The 11,855-nt window shown below is 51.8% G+C and overlaps 1 pseudogene; it reads right to left on the bottom strand.

Moving 5' to 3' along the window:
• Window positions 1–2,192: 2,192 nt before the first annotated feature.
• Window positions 2,193–9,807, bottom strand: LOC119297688 (annotated as a pseudogene).
• Between the last annotated feature and the right edge of the window lie 2,048 nt (window positions 9,808–11,855).

Genomic DNA, 11,855 nt, shown 5'->3' on the forward strand with positions numbered 1-11,855 from the left:
AGAGAGCTTTTTTTTACATCACAGCTGATAGAGTGCTACTAGTCCTGGCTAGGATTACATCGGTCCCAAATTAATTGTCTTATACCCCTCCGTTCCGAAATAAATGACCCAACTTTGTATTAACTTTAGTACAAAGTTGAATTATCTATTTTGAAACGGAGGAAGTATTTGTCTAGATACATATGTATCTAACAATAAGACATTTCTAGATACATCAATATCTAAACACATGTGAGACAACTAATTTATGACGGAGGGAGTAGCTAACAACCAGCATCCCAGAATATTTACCGAGGCACCGACCACATCAATGTAAATTTAAGCAAAAGTGCTTTTATGAATACTTATGTGGATAAAAAAAGTTTGTAAACATGAATTTTGATGCAAGAATGGATGGTCTGGCTAAGAGGTGTAACTACGTGGCCACAGAAGGGAAATACACTTCGGTTCCTGGTTGTATATATACCACATATGACATTTTTTTAAATAATTAATCAGAAAGTCAAAATAGTTCAGAATTTTTTTAGAATAAACTTGACTCACTTTTGCACTAGTATGTAAATTTTCACGAAATAGAAATCAACGTTGACTTCACAGCGAAAAAGACAAAAATTATTTGCTATTATAGGTCACTATTCACACTATTTTGATCAAAATTTTGTCTTTTTTGAAAAGAAGTCAAAGGAGGATTTTCCTTTTGTGAAAATTTTCTCACAAGTACAATGTAAGGTCAAGTTTGATTTCAGAATTTTTGGATTTTTTATTGTATTATTAAATTATTTGCCTCTATAGGATGCATACATAGACCAAAAGTTCTCCTCCGGCTACACAACCACAACTTTCCGTATCTGCTGGCTGGCGGGGGTGGGCTGCCTCTACTCCTGCTGCTATCGCTGCAAGGTGCGGGAGCAGTATGGGCACACGGAGAAGCCCTGCACAGTCGACTGTTGCGTCCTTTGCCAGGAGTACCGTGAGCTCAAGAGCCACGGCTTCGACATGGGCGCGGGTAAATAAACTCATCTTACACTATCTTTTCGTATTTGATTTAGCAGGACGTGACTTTCACAAACAATTTCAATATTATTAACATATAACTTTTGCTTTTAAAAGTTATAACCACAAGTAATTTGTAATATAAACGTAAGTAAGTCCACTTTATGTCACATAAATACATAGTAATACATGAATTGTGGTGGTTTAGCAGCTACGCCTTCTGGTCGGTATACGAATTAGAACTTGAAATTTACACATACTTCGTGAAATTGTTGAAGATGGAAATCTTCTAATTATTTTTTTCCGATTAAGTGCTTGATTATGTACTAAATAGTACTTTCAAATAGAGTAGATCGGGGTTTTGCGCCTCCCGTCAGCGCCGCCGCGGATCGGCTTCATAGGCCATGGAGGTGTGGTGGATCTCGACCTTTGCCGGCGGGAGGGCTCCTGCTCCGTTTTCAGGTGTTTTTAGGTTTCGTTTAGGGTTTGTGTCCTACTCAGGAAAATGAGACGGCAGCGGCTATCTGAAGTTTGAATAAGGTTCTCCCTGCCTAGCCTCCATTATGGTGGTGCGTCTAGAGCCGTCGGAGGGTGTGTGGAGATGTGTCTCCAACGGATCTCACGGGATTCGGTCGGCGTTTGACTTTGATGGCTCCACTTGGATCCGGTGTCCGTCTGTCTATGTTCTTGTGTCTTCAGATTGTTCTGCTCCGCTAGTTCTATTGGGTCTTAGCATGATGACTTCCCGACTGTCTACTTATTCGGCTGCAGTGAGGGAGGGGCAATGATAGTCTCGATAAGTGGTCTATGGATTTGCATGTAATTTTTACTTCCAATGTTTTTGTACTACCTTGACAGATGATGAATTAGATCAAAAGTTTTTCCAAAAAAAACATGTACGTCTCGATAAGCTTAGAAGGTTTTTTTTTCAAAATAAGATGATGCCAAGGATCATCAACTTCGAAATAAGAATTTAAATTACTTCTCTAATATTTAAGATTAATTTTTCAATCAAGATGTTTCAAATAATTGTATTGGACAACTAAGAAGTAGCAAACGGTAGCCACATTAACACCTAATATGTCCCCTAAAAAAACGCCTAAATTGCGACGACGAGGAACCAAAACCTTCTGACGAACAGCTAACCCGATTCTAACAAGGTATATATACGACACGACGAGTGCGCACTACACCGACGCTTAGTTGGCAGCACCGTCCTTGGGCAGCGTACACATCCACGCCGGCGGCGACATTCCTGTCTGCTCGTGCACTGTTGACAGAAGCGGCGGGAGCATCTTGTAGACCCCGGCCACCTGCTGCAGCGCGCTGCCGGCGGCAGCCTCTCCGCCTGCGTCACCACCGTTACTCCAGATGCTGATCTTGGGCTGCATGCCGTTGACTGCTCCGGCGTTGATGCGAGCCATCTCCGTGTACTCCCTCCGATTCTTTTTTCTCTGCGCATAAGTAGCGTTCCAGATACCAAGAAGAGCCCAGCTGGTTGTTTTTTGGACTGTTTTACCCTTGTGCATGCATGGAAAGCGCTGGACATTTTCAGTTACTGCATGCATTGGATTGGCCGGTCCATGTGGCTCCTCTTATCTCTCCCAGACCCGCAGTACGGGCCCGCTGCATGGCGTGATTCATTGGCTGCCATTTCGTTGCAGCTGCCAAAGCAATGCTAATTACTCCGGTCAAAGGAGGGTATGCTCGGAAACTTGCCAACGCGCGCAGACTATTAAGGAAAAAATCAAAATAAGTTATGCGCAGACTAAAGCGGATCGGAGGGAGTACATGCCGGAGTCGATCATGAGGTAGTCTCTGAGAGCGTGGTAGTTGCCGCCGAGCGCCTGGAGCATGGACGCCACGTACTCTGTCTTGGCCTTGCCAACCAGAGCCACCGACTCCGCCTCCTTCTGCTTGGCGTAGAGCTTGGCGTCCTCGGCCATCTTCTGCTCGAAGAACTTGGCGTCGGCCTGCGCCTTGCGCGCCTCCGCCGTTCTCATCTGCTCGAACAGCGCCGCCTCAGCTGCCTTCTGCCTGCTGTACAACAGCGCGTTTGAATCTTGAACCTACAATACATGCATGCACAACAATATATATGAGAATATTTGAGCACATGTATGGTATGGAACTATGGAATATGGATAATGTACCCAGGGCCGGCCCTGAGGGGGGGGCAGCAGGGGCGGCCGCCCCGGGCCCCCAGGATCGAGGGGCCCCCTCCCAGGTAATTACGTGAATGTAAAGCAGCCCATAAGCGATAGCTTCACGTAGGAAAAGAAGTAGCCAGATTCAAATAGAAAGGGACGGCAGGCAGCAGCGTACACATGTAAATCGCTTCAATCAGCGTACGATCATGACGGAAAAAAGAGCAAGTACGCACATAAATCACGTTGTGCCGTTATTATTATTACGAGACACTCTCTTTCAGCAAAAGAAAACGATCGTGCGACATCAGTTCATCCCTAATTTCCTATTCTCTGTTCCATGGTTTGAAAACTCCAGATCCCAGGTGGCGCAGGGCAGACCGGTCTCCCGGTGCTGAACGCAGCGACGACGCAGCACGCACATCGCCGAGCGCCTGCCACCAGAAAACGCCATCGCATCATCGCCGAGCGTCCAGCCACTGACTCCAATCTAATCAATCCAAGGTATATTATATTATAATTTTCCTACAATTTTCAGTAAAACTTCGTGCTAGAGGAAGAAATAGTTTGATACTACAATTTTCAGTAGCCAAGAAGGAATTCTAGAAGTTGGAAGTGTTAGCGAACGTGTGTTCGTGTCCTCTGTGCATGCCTAGTTTTTAGCCTAGCATCGGTTGAGTCAGTTGAGCTGTACATATATAAACCAGTGTAACACCAGATGATGAATACAAGAGCTGTTGCACGCCCTCTCTCTCTATATCTCGCTCTGGCTCCAACATGGTATCAGTTTAACTGAGATCCGTTTCTTCCGCTGCCCCACTCTTCCCACGCCATGAGCTCCTCCTCCTCCAACTCTTCCACCGGCGACTCCTCCGACGACGAGCCGTTTGATCTCCCGGTTGCCACCCAAACCCTGCCCACTCTTCAGGTCCAAAGCCTTCGCATCCGGGACCACGTTCTCATCACCCTCGACTACGAGAAAGAAAACTACGGCCTCTGGCGCCGTCAGTTTCTCTCCGCCCTCGCCAAGTTCGGCCTCACCGATCATGTCGACGGCTCGCCGGCGCAGGCTACATCCGACTGGGCGCTCAACGACTTCGCCGTCCTCTCGTGGTATAACGCCACCGTGACGCCCTCAACCTTGGAGATCGTCCAGGAGCGCAAGAACTCAGCGTACACCATATGGCGCTCGCTCCGCTCGCTCTTCCGTAGCAACCGCGATGCGCGCATCACCTATCTCCTTGATGAATTTCACAGTTTTCTTCAAGGAGATCTTTCCATCGTTGAGTACACTTCTCGGCTCAAGCAGATGGCTGACACCCTTCGGGACCTCGGCTATCGCATCAAGGACCGCGACCTCGTCCACAACGTCCTCCGCGGCCTCGACGAGCGCTTCCAGCACGCCGTTCCCCACATGACGAGTGGACGTCGGCCCTCCTTCATCAAGCTGCGCTCCTTCCTCCAGCTCGAGGAGCAGCGCCTCAGCCGCCAGGCGCGCGTGGCCGCGCGCATCGCACTCATCGCCCAGGCCAGCGCCTACTACGCGGCGCGACCTCCGGCGCCGGCGCCGGCGCCCGCTCCGGCCTCCTTCAACCCGGCCCTGCTCGGCCCTCTGCCCCACGCCGCCGGCAGCTCGGCCGGCTCCTCCGGGGCACGCGGCCGCCCAAAGAAGCGCAAGGCCAACCCAGCGGGGCCTGGAGGCTCCTCTTCCGGCGGGGTTGCTCCTGCTGGGCTTCTCCCTGGACCGCGTCCTCCTACTACTGTCGCCGGCACCTTCCAAGGGATACTTGGTGCCCGGCCACCTGCCCCGACTCCGCCCCAAGCGCACCAGGCCACAACGGTGGCGTCGCCTTCCCCACAATGGGATCAGGCGGCTCTCATCGCCGCCCTCAATCAGATGGCGCTGCATCCGCCCTCTGCACCCGGCGGCGAATGGGTCCTCGACAGCGGCGCTTCGTCCCACATGAGCTCCGGTTCCGGTATTCCCTTCTCCCTACCCAACCCATCCTCTCCTTCTTCTATCATCGTCGGCAATGGTTCTCTTCTTCCCATTACCGGCGTCGGCTCTACTTCCTTCTGTACCCCCTCCCGACCTCTCTCCCTTCTTGAAATTCTCATCTCTCCCTCCCTCATCAAAAACTTAGTTTCCGTTCGTGCTTTCACTCGTGACAATTTAGTTTCAATTGAATTTGATCCCTATGGTTTTTCTATCAAGGATCTGGCCACAAAGACGGTGCTTCTCCGATGTGACTCCTCCGGCGACCTCTACACCTTCGCCCCGTCAAGCCACTGCCTCACCGCCGCCGTCACCGCCGACTTGTGGCACCAGCGCCTCGGCCATCCTGGAGCCGCCGCCCTTGCCAAAGCCTCTTCTTTTTTTGATTTCAGTTGTAATAAAACCTCGACGACACATTGCGAGGCTTGTCGTCTAGGCAAACACACTAGACTTCCCTTTAGTTCTTCTTCCTCTCACACTTCTTTTCCTTTTGAACTTTGTCATTGTGACTTATGGACGAGTCCGATCTCAAGTGTATCTGGTTATCAATATTATTTGGTCATTTTAGATGATTTCACACACTATGTCTGGACCTTTCCCGTACGCCGCAAATCTGAGGTTCATAGTCTCCTTGTTCAGTTTTATGCCTACGCTCAAACACAATTCTCCCGTCCTATCCTTGCCTTTCAGACCGACAATGGGCGTGAATTCGACAATCTCGCAAATCGCTCACTCTTTGCCTCCCACGGCACGCTTTTCCGCCTCACCTGTCCCCATACTTCCCAACAAAACGGCAAGGCCGAACGGATACTCCGTACCCTCAACGACGGTGTCCGGACCCTCCTCCTACACGCCTCCATGCCTCCTCGTTGGTGGGCCGAAGCCCTTGCCACGTCCACCTATCTCCTAAATCGGCGTCCCTGCAAAGCCAATCTCCTCACCACACCATACGAACTTCTCTTCGGGACCCCACCCGATTTTCGTCATCTCCGTGTTTTTGGATGCCTCTGTTATCCCAACCTCATTGCTACCGCCCCACACAAACTCTCCCCTTGATCAGCGGCTTGCATTTTTCTCGGTTACCCGGACGAGCGAAAAGGCTATCGTTGTTACGACCCCATTACCCGGCGCATCCTATTCTCCAGGCACGTAACTTTCGTGGAGTCTATCTTTCCATTTAAAACGCTGCCAAAATCTCCTGAAGACTCGCCCGAATCAGCTCGTGATCCACCTCCCGCGGACTACGTCGACGTTGCATGGCCACCGCCTACCCCGACCCCTCCTGGATCGCCACCTGGCCCACCCATGCAATCCCCGCCTCCCACTCCGCACTCCACTCCTTTCCCCACGTCCCCGCCCGGGCCCAACTCTACACCCGCTGGCCCACCTACCCCACCAACTCCCATGCACCACGTCTCTCCAGAGCCGCCTCCTGCGCATGTTCCACACCCAATGCTCACGCGTGCACGCCATGGAATATTCCAACCGAACCCAAAATACGCCAATCTGCATGCCACCACAATCTCTCCAATTCCCACGTCCGTTCGAGCTGCTCTCAACGACCCGAACTGGCGCTCTGCCATGCAATCCGAATTCGATGCTCTCCTCGCCAACTCCACGTGGACCCTTGTCCCTCGCCCACCTCACACTAATATTGTCACGGGCAAGTGGGTTTTCAGGCACAAAACGCACGCCGACGGATCCCTCGACCGGTACAAAGCTCGTTGGGTTGTCCGCGGCTTCACACAGCGCCCGGGCATCGACTTCGGCGAGACTTTCTCTCCGGTGGTAAAGCCAGCGACGATCCGCACCGTGCTCACTCTGGCGTGCTCACGCGGCTGGCCGGTGCACCAGCTCGACGTGAAGAACGCCTTCCTTCACGGCCTCCTCGACGAGCAGGTCTACTGCTATCAACCTGCTGGATTCGTCGACGAGGCTCGCCGCGATCATGTGTGCCGCCTCTCCAAGTCCCTATACGGCCTCAAGCAGGCTCCGCGGGCTTGGTTTCATCGCTTCGCCACCTTCGCCGCCACCATTGGGTTCACCGCCTCGCGCTCCGACGCCTCGCTATTCATACTACGGCGGGGCGGCGACACCGCCTATCTTCTACTGTACGTCGACGACATCGTCCTTGCTGCCTCATCGGCGGTCTTGCTTCGCACCATTGTCGATCAGCTTCAGCACGAGTTCGCGATGACGGACATGGGTGCTCTCCACTACTTCCTCGGCATACGCGTGCAGCGCACCTCGCGTGGGTTCTTCCTCAACCAGACCCAATACGCCGAGGACCTTCTCCGTCGCGCCGGCATGTCGCAGTGCCATCCCGCTTCCACTCCGGTTGACACGTCGCCCAAGGTTGCCGCCGACGTCGGCCGCCCCGTGGACGATCCCTCGGAGTATCGCAGCCTCGCAGGCGGGCTGCAATACCTCACTATGACACGCCCTGATCTGGCGTACGCGGTCCAGCAGGCGTGCTTGCACATGCATGATCCACGGGACAGTCATCTCGCCATCATCAAGCGCATTCTACGCTATGTTCGCGGCACCTCCACCCACGGTCTTCTACTTCCGATCTCTCGGTCGACTGAGATCATCGCTTACTCCGACGCCGACTGGGCCGGCTGCCCCGACACCCGCCGCTCTACCTCTGGCTATTGCGTTTATCTCGGTGACACGCTTGTCAGCTGGTCCTCGAAGCGGCAGGCCATCGTGTCACGATCCAGCGCGGAAGCAGAATACCGCGCCGTCGCCAATGCCGTCGCCGATTGTGTATGGCTACGGCAACTTCTCCATGAGCTCGGTGGCTCACCGCCGAAGGCTACCATCGTCTTTTGTGACAACATCTCGGCCGTGTATATGTCCACCAATCCCGTTCATCATCGGCGGACAAAACACATCGAGTTGGACATTCATTTTGTCAGAGAGAAGGTGGCCCTCGGCGATTTTCGCATTGTACATGTACCAACGACTCAACAGCTCGCAGATATCATGACCAAGGGTTTGCCAACATCGGTCTTCCAGGCTTTCCGGTCCAGTCTTTGTGTCTTGCCAAGCAGCGACGACACGACTGCGGCGGGGTGTTAGCGAACGTGTGTTCGTGTCCTCTGTGCATGCCTAGTTTTTAGCCTAGCATCGGTTGAGTCAGTTGAGCTGTACATATATAAACCAGTGTAACACCAGATGATGAATACAAGAGCTGTTGCACGCCCTCTCTCTCTATATCTCGCTCTGGCTCCAACAGGAAGGATTTTCATGTTAAATATTTTTTTGTTTTAATTGATCACTTCTTTGCAGAAAAGATTTAAAAAACTCATGGTGTTTAAAGATTTATTCAGATTTACGTACTGTATCGGTGATTGTTGCATCAGCTAAAAGGATGCTTTCCAACTTGAAATTATTGATGAACAAATTATGTATCGAGAAGAAATCGATGGATGAGATTGACATCGACACAATCGTAAGTGGCTTTGCATCAAAGAATTTTACAAGAAAATTTGTAGGTAAATTGTATAAGTTATTTTATATACATATTGGCTTTTGGATGCATTTAAGTAATTATTGATAACATTTTGTAGATGCATATATTATTTATCATTTCTTTTTTTAGAATCGTTATTTATCATTGCTATGATGTTTATATTAAGGGGCCTCAAATTTTACTTTCGCCCCGGGCCCCCAAAATCTCAGAACCGGCCCTGAATGTACCTGTGTGTCGTACTGCACGGTGGCCTTGCTGAGCTGTTCGGCCTTGAGCTTCTCAGTCTGGCGCATGGCGTTCTTAATCTCGACCTCCATCTGGAGCTCGGCCTCACGGATGGCCACGGCCTTGGCCACCTCAACCTCGGCCACCTTGGCCTGCTTGTCTCACCCGGCCTTCTTCGTGGCGAGCTCAGCCTTGGCCGCCGCGATGTCTGCCTCCCTTGCGTTCTCGAACACCTGCACCTCGGCCTTCACCTTGGCCTCCTCCTTTTGCCCCTAACCCATCTGCCGCACCGACAGCACCTTGGTCTCGGCGTCCACCTTGGCGGCGTTCTGCCGGGTCAGCCCCTCCCTCTCCTTGGCGCCTACCTCTCCCTTCATCCGAGCCTCCGCCACGTCCACCTTGGCCTGGTTCGCGGCATCCTGCTGCGTCCTCTGGCCGAGGTAGGAGAAGTACTCGTGCCCCGGCACGTCCACCAGCTGCTTCACGTTGGCGTTGTAGATGAAGAGCCCGAACTGCTTGAGCTCCAGCTGCACCATGTCGAAGACCTTCTCCTTGAAGGTCTTGGTCCCCTTGAAGATCTCCTCCATGGTGAGCTCGGCGGCGAGCACGCGGGTCTCGCCCTCGATGACCCCCTTGACGAGGTCATGGACGTGGCTGGTGTTGTGATGCAGCAGGGCGATGAGCTTGGCGTAGAGTAGGAGCTACTCGTCGAGGTCCCTCTTGTCCGCCACCTCGTTGCCGGTGGCGCTGATCTTAGGGCCGATGGTGAAGACGGCGGGGAGGATGAAGGGCAGCTTCTCAGCGCTCATGGCGTGCACCTCGAACTCGTAGTTGACTGGCGAGATGCAGAACTTCTTGCATTGCTGCCCGACGAACACCCACGCCTTCTTCGCGAGCTTCACGTCGTCGATACCGCAGCCGGTGATAGCCAGGTATTCCGACGCATCGGCGACATGAAAACTCGCCATATTCTACCTCCTCGATCGGCGGATCTCTAGCGAGCTAGCTAGTCAATCGATCGATCTATGACGAGAAGAGAACCACCTTTCAAAAAAGAGCCAATCTGTAGCCCAGAAATAAGAGAAGAAGGTCTCTACATGGCTCCTTAGAGATCAGTGACTCTCGGCCGTTGGATCATTTCCCTTGATGCGTTTTCGTCCGTTGGATCGACATCTGAAGGAAGCTGGGCCGTTGGATCTGAGACAATCACTGCTGGAATGAATAGTAATGGCAACAAAATGTAAATACCATGCCCCCACCAGGGCATTTCGGTCATTTCGCGTGGTGGGGGTATAAAAGGGGGCCGCTCATTTGACGGAGACCTAGCCGCCTCTTCCCTCGCTCGCTCCTACAGCCGCCTCCCTCCCTCCCTCCCTCCCACGCAGCCGCCTCCCTCCCTCCCTCCCACGCAGCTGCCTCCCTCCTCCCTCGCTCGCTCCTCATCCGGCGACGGCGGCGACGGCTCCGGCGCCCGCGTTCTTCCTTCCCCAACATGCCACCGCGTGGCCCCGCACGCCTAAGCGGCTCCCACCAACCACGGCGACGGCGACAGCGGCCATGGAGGAGGGCGGCGGATCAGCGGCGCCGGTGATGGCGTCCGTGGCGGCGATGGATTCCTGCCGTCCACTCGATCCCGCGCTCGATCTCCTAGCCCCTCCTCTCCTGCGCTCGTTTCCCTGCTGCCTCTCTCATGCCATCGCCGCCCCATCTCCTCTCGCACTTCCCGTCACCGGCCTCGAGCTGTAGAGATGCGCCAGTGCTCGACCCGAGCAGCGCGGTCCCTTGCTCGTGCCAGGGGTGCCCCTCCTCCTCAGTCCTCGTCTGTTGCTCTGCTTTTCGAGCACAGGCTGCCACTGCCACTCGGTGCCGCGACTGCGTTGTAGCTCGGGCCGCAAGCACATCGCACCATGGTGCTCCACCTCTGCTGCACTCGTCGATCCATAGGTATATCACTATTTTGTTCCGTTTTGGTTATTGGTTGCTGCTAATCTTTATTTTTTTCATCTTTTTTTCATCTAGATTGGTCCACGGTTCATGACCTTCTGGTCAATCCCCTGGTCGGTGACTCCTTCGATCTGTGCGTGCACATCATCTATTAGCAGCCTCGTCCATCTTTGTTCACGGATCTGCGAGTCAACCCCTCTTCTCCTCCTTTGCCCTCCTCTTATTTCCAGACCTAGGTGTAGGATTGTATGGCAGTATGCATTTTTTGCCTCGCTCTGTTCTGCTTGTAGATCATGTCCTTTCTGTTAAAGGCCAAAAGTATTTTTGTCTTTGTGCATCGGATGTTTGTCGTTTCCTTCCTTCACTGCTTGTTTTTAGTGGAGCCTAGATATATGCCTTTTGTTCCTTGTCTGGATCTTTGTAGGGCCTATGATTGTTGGTCCTTTCACCTTTGTGCATGGAATGTTGGTTATTTTGTTTCTTTGCTTGTTTTATTTATTGTTTCTTTCTAATGTGCTCCTATGATTCAACAATAACCAAGGCAAGGGTGTGATGATCTGAGTTTCCAAATATTGAATTGCAATTATGGTTTAATTGATGTTTGCATTAGTGAGGAACAGGGGTGGTCACACAAGCAGAATGGCCACACAAGGTGTTATTCTCAATCAGATCACATGCATCTCTTAAAGATAACACCATAGCAAGTATGATTTACAGATTATTAGATATTATCGGTCTATGCTTCGTGTGTTTGTAGTGTTCCTAAATCTAGATATGTTGTTTACATATGTGCTGATTTCTGTGACTAAATAGACTAGCAGTTCTGTCGATGGTTCTAAATACTTGCAGCTAGGAAATACCAGTCCCCATACTGGAAGGCTTGTCTATTTTATGTCTTGAGTTGAAAGAAGCCAATTCTTTCAAACATATCTATTAAAATAGTGCTTCTCTTCATATAGTAGAAATAATTATATGATAAGCTAATGTAGCTACTCAAGGTAACAGAGAGGAGAAGAGAAAAGCTTTGCTATGGGATGGCATCTTTTTGTTAGGCACATGAATTCTTATTCTG

This window comes from Triticum dicoccoides, chromosome 5A (genome assembly GCF_002162155.2).
Source record: "Triticum dicoccoides isolate Atlit2015 ecotype Zavitan chromosome 5A, WEW_v2.0, whole genome shotgun sequence".
In the NCBI taxonomy this organism is placed as follows: domain Eukaryota; kingdom Viridiplantae; phylum Streptophyta; class Magnoliopsida; order Poales; family Poaceae; genus Triticum; species Triticum dicoccoides.